The sequence below is a fragment of the Saccopteryx bilineata genome, chromosome 4 (genome assembly GCF_036850765.1).
Source record: "Saccopteryx bilineata isolate mSacBil1 chromosome 4, mSacBil1_pri_phased_curated, whole genome shotgun sequence".
Classification (NCBI taxonomy): domain Eukaryota; kingdom Metazoa; phylum Chordata; class Mammalia; order Chiroptera; family Emballonuridae; genus Saccopteryx; species Saccopteryx bilineata.
In genome coordinates, this window is record NC_089493.1 from 105064390 (window position 1) to 105076533 (window position 12144).

Genomic DNA, 12144 nt, shown 5'->3' on the forward strand with positions numbered 1-12144 from the left:
GAAAATATCCTCTTTTTTGAATTTTTTTCATCTCATTAAGATGAATTAAAAGCAGAATGCCAAATTTCATACCTCGAAATTTCCTAATGAGGCAAAACTTCAGAAAGCATGTGTAATAACACCCATGGTAAGCCACCTCTCATCAGATCATACTGCAGACCACAAAGAGCATGAAGACAAGAGGCCACCCAGAGAGAATCAGGAAGCCCGCACTGCCTGGCTCCCTACTGGAGCTGGTTGGGGCGGCATCATCGCGGCTGCAGGAGCTCTTTCCTGGCTGACGGTGCTGAGAAGCTATTCCTGCGCTGTGGCTTCAGACTCCCCAAATCAACCACTAAAGGTTTCCGTGACAAAACTGTAGGATTAATTAAATTTACTTATTAAAAGATTAGATATTTTTTTAATTGTTTTAATGTAGATGTTCTCTTCCTCAGGAACTAAATATTGAATTTAAGAGTTAGAAATTCAGCACATCGAGCAAGAAGCAAGAAAGGCTTCTCAGAGAAGGCGACTTTAAGCTGTGACCAGACTAAAGAATGGGCCAGCCAGGGAGTAGCCCGGGTGAGGAGCAGTTCTAAGCAGAGACAATAGTGCAAAGGCCCACGGAGCAATCAGCTTCTCACCTTAGAGAGGAAGAAAGATATGGTTGGAGAGCAGGAGGCGGTAGCGAGAGTCCCAGATGAAGAGTGAGAGGCAGGCAGTAGCCGGATGCTAGATAGAGCCCCTCTTCCACTCCTGTCCCCTCCTTTACCATCTCGCCTCCGGGCCCATTCCTCCCCCCCTCAGCATTCTGAAGAACGGTCTTTTTACAGTGTAATAGCATGTTACCACTGCTCTGCTTAGCGTCTGTCTGTGGTTTCCCTTAGCACATAGAATGCCACCCAACCTCCTTGCCAAACTTCTGAGACCTGGCCCTGCAGACTTCTCTAGGCTGCCTCCCCTTCAGTACTCTCTCCCCCTCACTGATAATGACCAGCTGTTTCTCTCCGCTCATTCACACACAAGCTCTGTGACATCTGGCCTGGTGCTCATGCTACTCCCTTCACTAGGCTCCCTTCCCTTCAGCTCTTTGCATGATGCCCAACTCCTTGCTCAGGTTTCAACCTCCACTTTTAGAAGTTTTCTCTGATAACTACCAAGATTGAATCTCCCTCCCCTCCCTACCCCATGCTAATATCTTCATCAGCTATTTTCCCCCCTTGAATTTCTTTTCTTGTTCATTAACTGTCTTCTCCACTGGACTGAAAGCCACTTGAGAGCCGCTGCCAAATTCACTTTCTTTACCACTGCAGCCTCAACACCCAGCACAATGCCCACAATGGTGCGTCTTCAATATATATCTCTTGAATAGGAAATAGGAAAATAAAAATATAAACAACAGGCCCTGGCCAGTTGGTTCAGCAGTAGAGTGCCGGCCAGGTGTGTGGAAGTCCTCTCAGTTCAATTCCTGGTCAGGACACACAGGAGAAGCGACTATCTGTTTCTCCATCCCTCCTCTTGCCCCTTTTTCCGCTCTTTCTCTTCCCCTCCTGCAGCCATGGCTCAAATGGTTTAAGCAATTTGGCCAGGTGCTGATGATGGCTCCATGACTTCAGCTGGAGTGCAAAAATAGCTTGGTTGCTGAGCAATGGAGCAGCAGCCTCATAGGGGCAGAGAATTACCCCGTAGGGGGCTTGCAGGGTGGATCCCCAGAGCACATGTGGGAGGCACATGTGGGAGTCTGTGCCTCTCTGCCTAATAAATAAATACAACAGTAATTCTTTAAGTTACAACCCAGTAGTGAAAGAAACAAATAAATCATATAACAGTAACACATGAAATGAACAACTCCCACTACTGTTACTCACTCTATGCCATACCAATGGTGTACTCAATGTTTTATTTCATTTATTGCCCATAACACATCAATAGGTAAGGCATTACTCTCCTTGTGTATTTTTATTTATTAATTTTCAACAGCAAAGTGTATATTTTATTCGTCACAAGTTAAACTGTTGGTCATATGTTAAAACACCTTATTTCCCTGAGTTGTTTTTTTACAGCATCATAAATTTCTTTCTATCCTTTCTTTTTAATGCACAAATAAATGAAATTTCTTTGTAAGAAATACAGATCAGCAAAAAGAAAAGAAAGTCCCCCAAACTATACCCAAACCAGGAATGTAGAAGTCATCCTTGATTCTCCACATGGCAGAGTCCTACCTGACCTTGTCAATTCCACCTCCTTAATGGCTGCGGAGTCTCACATCTCTCCAACACACTGCCACTGACCTAGGCTGAGATTCCCTCCTGCCTGGCTGAGATCTGTGCCACGCTAAACATGATCCAGCAGCAATGGCATCACCTGCAGACTCATTAAAAAGGCAGAATTGCAGGCCCCACCCTGGACCTATTGAATCAGGATCTGCATTTTAGCAAGATCCCTGGGTGATTCACATGTTCTTGAAAATTTGAAGAGCAGTGCACTAGACCAGGTCAGGAGTGTCTCCCTGTGTGTTTTTTAAAAACAACTACGAAACTAGAAGCTCAGAAGAAGTACCTTGCCCAAAGTTGTACTTGGTAAGTGGTGGAACAGAGCGTTGGTCGTGGAAAGCCTTGACTTCCACACTCAGAACAAAGATTTTTATTTAGTTAACACCTGGGAGCCACTGAAGACGTTTTGAGCAAAGTAAAATAATTCTTAAAATATTTTATTCGCAGTATTCATTCTCAGAATTATAATAGATCATTTGCACTTCCAACTCTGTGAAACTTAAATGGAGCTGATATTCCATTTCCCTCACAGGCGGCTTTGCCCTAGCACTGCGTTTCTGATTCCATCTCCCCAATTAAAGAGAAATGGTTAATTCTTAGAATGTGAAATGCAATTCTGACACCAAAATAACCACAAGGACAATTAAAATGATAAAATCTTAGACTAAATGTGAAATAAAGGCAAACATAATTTCTTTGGAATGTTCGTAATTATATTTACACATAAAATCATGTACTGTGCAAAAATTCATGAGCTCCAATTTTCAGGAAAGAAAATAGCACAATCACTCTAAGCCCTGCCTAAGTGTGTTTTTATCCACATTATTTTTTATACCAAATTTTTATTATGAAATATTTTCAGTGTGCCTGGTTTGGCTCAGTCCCGTTAGACAAAAAGGCCTGCAGACTGTCTTTCCCCATGTGGCTAGATATTCCAGGTTGTGAAGACACAGATTATGTACTTATGTTCTTCTTTCTTCTCAATTATGAATTTAAAGTCTGGGACAAAAAAAAATGTATCCTTGGGCAACACAATAATTTGCAGTTAAATAAGCATTTTTCCAAGACTTACAGAAATAACGGAGCATGCAAGCACAAAGGAAATTAAATTTCAAGCTGTAAGGGCCGATTTGAACATTTTAAAGAGAGGTACAATTCCCATACAGTTATGTGATTTTTCCCCTTTAAAATCTATTCTGATCATTTTTATATGTCATTAGCTATTCTCCACGTTTTGTATAATAAATGTCTAATTCTTCAACACGAGGCCATGTCATTATTTCTTTAACAAAGCTTCCTTTTGTGTAGCAAAACTTTTTCTTCAAGCCTTTTTTGTAGTTTTTCACTTTAAATAATGTAAAAAAAAAATTCCACTGGGATGAAAATCTTTCCAATAATTAGCTTTATTAATGCATAATTTACTTACAATAAAATACATCCATTTTAAGTTTATATTTCAAGGAGTTTTAAAGAAATATATTCGTGCAACCTCACAATGAAGATATAGACTAGTTTAATCAAAGGAAGTGTTCTCTTGTGTTTCCCACCCTGCTGGCCTAGGCAACCATAGATATGTCACTCTAGATAAGCTGTGCCTCTTCTAGACTTGCAGAGAAATAGAATCACACAGTATGTATGCTTTTCAATCTGGCATTTTTCACTGAGCATAATGTTTTTAATATCTATCCATGTTGTTATGTGTGATAGAAACTCATTGCTTTTTATTGCTGAGCAGTATTCTATTGTATGGATTTACTACAATTTATTTACTCTTTCTGCCATTGACATTGTTGTTTGCTTTAGTTTTGGCTGTTTTGAAGAAAGCTACTGTGAACGTTTGTGCCCAAGTGTTCCTGTGCAGATGCTTTTATTCTCTTGGGTAAATGTCTAGGATTGGGATTTCTGGGTTGTATGGTTAAGTAAAGCTTAACTTTTAAAGAAAGCACCAAACTTTTTCCCAGGTGATATCCCATTGAACATTCTTCCCAACAGTGTATCAGATTTTCAATTACTTCAAATCCTTACCAACACTTGGTATGGTTAATCCATCCATGCCAATAGGTATGGAGTAGAATCTTACCATGGTTTTGATGTGCATTTCCTTAGTGACTCATGATGTTGAACTTTTTTATACATTTATTTGCCTTTGATCTCTTCCAACCTTTTTTAAAAATTTTTATTGATTTTAACTTGTTGTGTTTACATAGATTCAAGTGTCCCACCAAATATATCTCCCCCCTCCATGTTCCCCTTGACACTCCCCTAGCCCCCTCTCCCCAATGCCTTCCCCTCTCCTTCCAGGATTCACTGTCCTGCTCTCTATAACTTTGTGTTCAGTATATATAATTTCACCAATCTCTTTCCCTTCTCTGATCCCATCCTCTTATTCTCTTTCCCTCTGACTGCTTTCCTTCTGGTCCATTTGATCCTGGTTCTTCCTCTATCCTGTTCCTCAGTTCACATTGTTATTAGATTCCTCAAATGAGTGAGGTCATATGATATTTTTCTTTCTCTATCTGGCTTATTTCACTTAGCATAATAGTTTCCAGCTCCATCCATGTTGTTGCAAAAGGTAAGATTTCCTTTTTTTCACGGCCATGTGGTATTCCATTGTGTATATGTACCACTGCTTTTTAATCCACTTGTCCACTGATGGACACTTTGGCTGTTTCCAGATCTTGGCTATTGTAAACAATGCTGCAATAAACATGGGGGTGCATATCTTCTTTTGAGTCAGTGATTTGGTATTCTTAGGATATATTCTAAAAGTTAAATAGCTGAGTCAAAAGGCAGTTCCATTTTTAATTTTTGAGGAATCTCCATACTGTTTTCTACAATGCTGCACCAGTCTGTATTCCCACTAGCAGTGCAGGAGGGTTCCCTTTTCTCCACATCCTCGCCAGCACTTATTATGTGCTGTTTTGTTAAGTAAGTGCCATTCTGACAGGTGTGAGGTGATATCTCATTGTGGTTTTAATTTGCATTTCTCTAATGATTAGTGATGTTGAACATTTTTCATCTGCCTATTGGCCATCTTATATGTCCTCTTTGGAGAAGTGTCTATTCAGTTCTTTTGCCCATTTTTTGATTGGATTGTTACCTTCCTGGTATGAAGTTCTACAAGTTCTTCATAAATTTTTATTATTAATCCCTTATCAGATGTATTGTCAAATATGTTCTCCTATTGTGTGGTTTGTTTTTTATTTTTTATTTTTTTATTTTATTTATTTATTATTTTTTTCTGAAGCTGGAAACGGGGAGAGACAGTCAGACAGACTCCCGCATGCACCCGACCGGGATCCACCCAGCACGCCCACCAGGGTTGAGGCTCTGCCCACCAGGGGGCGATGCTCTGCTCCTCCGGGGCGTCGCTCTGCTGAGACCAGAGCCACTCTAGCGCCTGGGGCAGAGGCCAAGGATCCATCCCCAGCGCCCGGGCCATCTTTGCTCCAATGGAGCCTTGGCTGCAGGAGGGGAAGAGAGAGACAGAGAGGAAGGAGGGGGTGGGGGGTGGAGAAGCAAATGGGCACTTCTCCTATGTGCCCTGGCCGGGAATCGAACCCAGGTCCCCCGCACGCCAGGCCGATGCTCTACCACGGAGCCAACCGGCCAGGGCCGGTTTGTTTTTTATTTTGTTCATATTGTCTTTAGCTGTGCAAAATCTTTTTAGTTTGATATAGTCCCATTTGTTCATCCTGTCCTTTATTTCACTTGCCTGTGGAGATAAATTAGCAAATATATTGCTGCAAGAGATGTCAGAGAGCTTACTACCTATGTTTTCATCCAAGATAATTATGGTTTCACATCTTACACTTAAGTCTTTTATCCATTTTAAGTTTACTTTTGTGAATGGCATAAGTTGGTGGTCTTCATTTTTTTGCAAGTATCTGTCCAGTTTTCCCAACACCATTTGTTAAAGAGACTGTCTTTACTCTATTGTATGCTCTTACTTCCTTTGTCAAATATTAATTATCCATAAAGTGGTGTGGGTTTATTTCTGGGTACTCTTTTCTGTTCCATTGATCTATATGACTGTTCTTATGCCAGTATCAAGCTGTTCTGAGTACAATGGCCTTGTAGTATAATTTGATATCAGGAAGTGATACCACCCACTTTATTCTTCTTTTTCAAGATTGCTGAGGCTATTCGTGTTCTTTTTTGGTTCCATATAAATTTGTTGAATATTGTTCTATATCTTTGAAGTATGTCATTGGTATTTTAATGGGAATTGCATTGATTTTATAAATTGCTTTGGGTAATATAGATATTTTAATGATGTTTATTCCTTCTATCCATGAACACAGTATATGCTTCCATTTGTTTGTATCTTCCTTGATTTCTTTTATCAATGTTTTATAATTTTCCAAGTATAAGTCTTTAACCTCCTTAGTTAAATTTACTCCTAGGTACTTTATTTTTTTGTTGCAATAGTGAAGTTTTCTTAAGTTATCTTTCAGGAAGTTCATTGTTGGTGTATAATAATGCCTCTGATTTCTGAATATTAATTTTATATCTTGCCACCTTGCTGAATTTATTTATCAGGTCCAGTAGTTTTTTGACTAAGACTTTAGGGTTTTCTATGTACCGTAGCATATCATTAGCAAATAATGATAGTTTTACTTCTTCTTTTCCAATTTGGATGCTTTTTATTTCTTCTTCTTGTCTGACTACTGTGGCTAGGATTTCTAGAACTATGTTGAATAAAAGTGGTGAAAGGGGGCACCCCTGCCTTGTTCATGATCTTAAGGGGATTGCTTTTAATTTTTGTCCATTGAATATGATGTTGGCTGTGGGTTTGTCATAGGTGGCCTTTATCATGTTAAGGTATGTTCCCTGTATTTTCACTTTGCTGAGAGTTTTGATCATAAACGGGTGCTGGATTTTATCAAATCCTTTTTCTGCATCTCTTAAAATTATCATGTGGTTTTTCTCCTGCCTTTTGTTTTATGTGACAAATCACATTGATTGAATTGCAAATATTGTACCCACTATGCCCCCCAGAAAAAATCCCACTTGACCATGATGTATAATTTTTTTTGATGTATTCCTGGATCAAGTTTGCTAATATTTTGTTAAGAGTTCTAGCATCTAAATTCATCAAGGATATTGGCCTATAGTTTTCTTTCTTTGTGTTGTCTTTGCCTGGTTTTGAAATGAGGATTATGCTCACCTTGTAAAAGGATCTTGGAACTCTTCCTTCCTATTGAACTTTTTGAATTAGCTTGAGAAGGTTAGGAGATGGTTCTTCCTTGAATATTTGGTAGAATTAACCTGTGAAGCCATCTGGCCCAACACTTTTGTTTCTTGGGAGTTTTTTGATAACCATTTCAATCTCATTTGTTGTAATGTGTAAAGTTTTCTGATTCTTCCATATTGATTTTTGAAAGATTATATGTTTCAAGAAATTTGTCCATTTCATCTAGGTTGTCTAATTTTTTGGCATACACTTCTTCATAGTATTTTCTTGCAATCCTTTCTATTTCTGTTGTGTCAGTTGTTACTTCTTCACTCTCATTTCTAATTTTATTTATTTGAGTCCTTTCTTTTTTTTCTTGGTGGATCTCTTCCAATCCTTAACCTGTTTTTTAAACCAAGTGCTTATGTTTTCATTGAGTTTTGGGACTTCTTTATATATCCTTGATAAAATTTCTTTTAACAGATATATTTAATGCAAATATTGTCTTCTAATTTGCAACTTTTCATTTCTTTTTTAAGGGTTTTTTTTAATTTTAATTTTTATTATGTTGACATGGTTTCAAGTGTCCCACTCAATGTAACATCTTCTACACATTGCTTTGTGCCCACCATGCCCCATGCAAAGTCTATTTCTACCTCCCTTACCCCCCCCTTTTACCCCTTTCTCTGTACTCCAACTCCCCCTTTCCCTCTGAGTATTGCTACTCTGTTGTTTATATATATATGTGTTATGTATATATGATTTTGGCTAATTGCTTCACTTTCTTTGATCCTGTCCCCTCTTCCTCCCTGCCTCTGACAGCTGTCCATCTCTTCCCAGTGACCCCGCCTCTGTTTCTATTTTGTTCTTCAGTTTATTGTGTTCATTAGATACCATGTATAAGTGAGATCACATGGTATTTGTCTTTCTCTGCCTGGCTCATTTCATTTCTCGTAATAATCTTCAGGTCCATCCATGCTGTCATAAAAGGTAAGATTTCCTTCTTTTTTACAACCATGTAGTATTTATTCTATTGTGTATAATCTTAAGTCTATAATGTTAACAAGGTAACACAAATACACTGGCAAAATTTGTTAATAAATGAACAGGATGGAGTTACCAAGAATATTAAAATGAAGAAACTCAAGAAAGAGCTTGGTGGCCAGCATTGCAGGAGTCAGAGATAGAAGGAAAATTACTTACCACTTAAATAGGTTTAATAGAATGTGGAACTTTTTTATTTAATTAATTGTGTTTACATAGATTCTAGGGTAACCCCGAATGCATCCCCCCTCCCCCCATTCCCCTCAACATCTCCCTTGCCACCCTCCCTAGAGTGCCCTCCTCCCTGCCCTTCAGGTTTATCCCATCCTATCATCCCCTTTCCCTCTGTCCTCTTTTCCTCTGATCCTTTTGATTCCTCCTCTGTCTCAATTCCATTCCTCAGTTATCATTATTCCTTGGATTCCTCAAATGAGTGAGGTCATATGATATTTTTCTTTCTCTGCCTGACTTATTTCACTCAACATAGTAGTTTCCAGGTCCCTCCATGTTGTTGCAAAAGGTAATATTTACTTCTTTTTTATAGCCCCATAGTATTCCATTGTATATATGTACCACTGCTTTTTAATCCACTCGTCCACTGACGGACACTTGGGCTGTTTCCAGATCTTTGCTATTGTGAACAATGCTGCCATAAACATGGAGGTGCATTTCTTTTTTTCAGTCGGTGATATGGTGTCCTTGGGATATACTCCTATAAGTGGGATGGCTGGATCAAAGGGCAATTTCATTTCTAATTTTTTGAGGAATCTCCATACTGTTTTCCACAGTGGCTGTACCAGTCTGCATTCCCACCAGAGGTGCAGGAGGATTCCCCTTTCTCCACATCCTTGTCAGCACTTATCATGTGTTGTTTTGTCAATGAGCGCTATTCTGACTGGTGTGAGGTGGTATCTCATTGTGGTTTTAATTTGCTTTTCTCTAATGATTAGTGATGTTGAACATTTTTTCATTTGTCTATTTTTCATTTGTCCAGTACTATGTTGAATAAGAGTGGTGAAAGGGGGTTTGTTTTTAATTTTTGTCCATTAATTATAATGTTGGCTGTGGGTTTGTCGTAGATGGCCTTTATCGTGTTGAGGTATGTTCTCTGTATTCCCACTTTGCTAAGATTTTTTATCATAAATGGGTGCTGGATTTTATCAACTGCTTTTTCTGCATCTATTGAAATTATCATGTGGTTTTTCTCCTTCCTTTTGTTTATGTAGTGAATCACAATTGATTTATGAATGTTGTACCATATTTGCCTCCCCAGAATAAATCCCACTTGATCATGATGTATAATTTTTTTTCATATATTGCAGGATCCAGTTTGCTAATATTTTGTTAAGAGTTTTAGCATCTAAATTCATCAGGGATATTGGCTTATAATTTTCTTTTTTTTTTTTGTATTTTTCCAAAGCTGGAAACGGGAGTCAGACTCCCGCATGCACCTGACCGTCATCCACCCGGCACACCCACCAGGGGGCGATGTTTTGCCCATCCGGGACGTCACTATGTCGCAACCAGAGCCACTCTAGCGCCTGAGGCAGAGGCCACAGAGCCATCCCCAGCGCCCGGGCCATCCTTGCTCCAATGGAGCCTTGGCTGCAGGAGGGGAAGAGAGAGACAGAGAGGAAGGAGAGGGGGAGGGGTGGAGAAGCAGATGGGTGCTTATCCTGTGTGCCCTGGCTGGGAATCGAACCCAGGACTTCTGCACACCAGGCCGACGCTCTACCACTGAGCCAACTGGCCAGGGCCTAATTTTCTTTTTTTGTTGTTGTCTTTGCCTGGTTTTGGAATCAGAATTATGCTCGCCTCATAAAAGGAACTTGGAAGTGTTATTTCCTCCTGAATTTTTTGAAATAGCTTGAGAAGGATAAGAGTTAGTTCTTCTTTGGATATTTGGTAGAATTCACCTGTGAAGCCATTGGGCCCAGGAGTTTTGTTTTTGGGGAGCTTTTTGATAACTGTTTTGATCTCTTTTGTTGTAATCGGTCTGTTTAGGTTTTCTGATTCTTCCAGATTGATTTTTGGAAGATTATATGTTTCAAGGAATTTGTCCATTTCACCTAGGTTGTTTAATTTTTTGGCATACAGTTCTTCATAGTATTTCTTACAATGTTTTGTATTTCTGTTGTGTCGGTTGTTATTTCTCCACTTTCATTTCTAATTTTATTTATTTGAGTCCTCTCTCTTCTTTTCTTGGTGAGTCTTGTTAAAGATTCATCAATCTTGTTTACCCTTTCAAAGAACCAGCTCTTGGTTTCATTGATGCTCCATATTGTTTCTTTAGCTTCTATGTCATTTATTTCCACTCTGATCTTTATTATTTCCTTCTTTCTACTACCTTTGGGCCTTACTTGCTTTTCTTTTTCTAGTTCTTTTAGATGAAGGGTTATGTTGTTCATTTGAGCTTTTCCAAGCTTCTTAAGGAATGCCTATACTGCTATAAACTTTCCTCTCAGGACTGCTTTTGCTATGTCCTATAAATTTTGAGTTATTGTTTGCTCATTATCATTTGTTTCTAGGAATTTTTTTACTTCTTCTTTGATTTCACTGTTAACCCATTCGTTATTTAATAACATGCTATTTAGTTTCCATGTGTTTGAGTATTTTTCAGTTTTTCTGTTGTGGTTGATTTCTAGTTTCATGACATTGTGATCAGAGAAAATGCTTGATAATTGATTTCAATCTTCTTTTTTAAATAATTTTTTAAAATTATTTTTTACAGAGACAGAGAGTGAGTCAGAGAGAGGGATAGACAGGGACAGACAGACAGGAATGAAGAGAGATGTGAAGCATCAATCATTAGTTTTTCATTGCACGTTGCAACACCTTGGTTGTTCATTGATTGCTTTCTCATATGTGCCTTGACTGTGGACCTTCAGCAGACCGAGTAACTGCTTGCTGGAGCCAGCAACCTTGGGTTCAAGCTGGTGGGCTTTTGCTCAAACCAGATGAGCCCGCGCTCAAGCTGGCTACCTCGGGGTCTCGAACCTGGGTCCTCTGCATCCTAGTTTGATGTTCTATTCACTGTGCCACCACCTGGTCAGGCTGATTTCAATCTTCTTAAATTTGTTGAGACCACTTTTGTGCCGTAACATGTGGTCTATCCTAGAGAATGTAACATAAGCACTTGAAAAGAATATATATTCTGTTGCCTTAGGGTGAAAGGTTCTAAAGATATCTATTAAATCAAGTTGATCTAGTGTGTCCTTTCAGTCTGCTGTTTCTTTGTTAATTTTCTTTCTTGAGGATCTATCTAGTGATGTTAGTGCGGTATTGAAGTCTCCTACTATTATAGTATTGTTGTTGATCTCACCCTTTATATCCATCAAAGTTTGCTTTATATATTTAGATGCTCTTATATTAGGTGCGTAGATATTTATGATGGTTATATCTTCCTGTTGGATTGCTCCCTTTATCATTATGTAGTGACCTTCTTTATCTTTTACTATAGTCTTTCTTTTAAAGTCCATTTTGTCTGATATAAATATTGCTACCCCAGCTTTTTTTGTTCATTTCCATTTGCATGAAATATTTTTTTCCATCCTTTTACCTTCAGTCTATATGCATCTTTTGTTTTAAGGTGTGTCTCTTGTAGACAGCATATGTACGGGTCCTGTTTTCTTATACAAGCAGCTAACCTATGTCTTTTGATTGGATCATTTA

The 12144-nt window shown here is 38.7% G+C and overlaps 1 pseudogene; it reads left to right on the plus strand.

Annotated features, from left to right (window-relative positions):
• Nucleotides 1–12144, plus strand: part of LOC136335518 (uncharacterized) — an 80620-nt pseudogene that overhangs the window by 29100 nt on the left and 39376 nt on the right.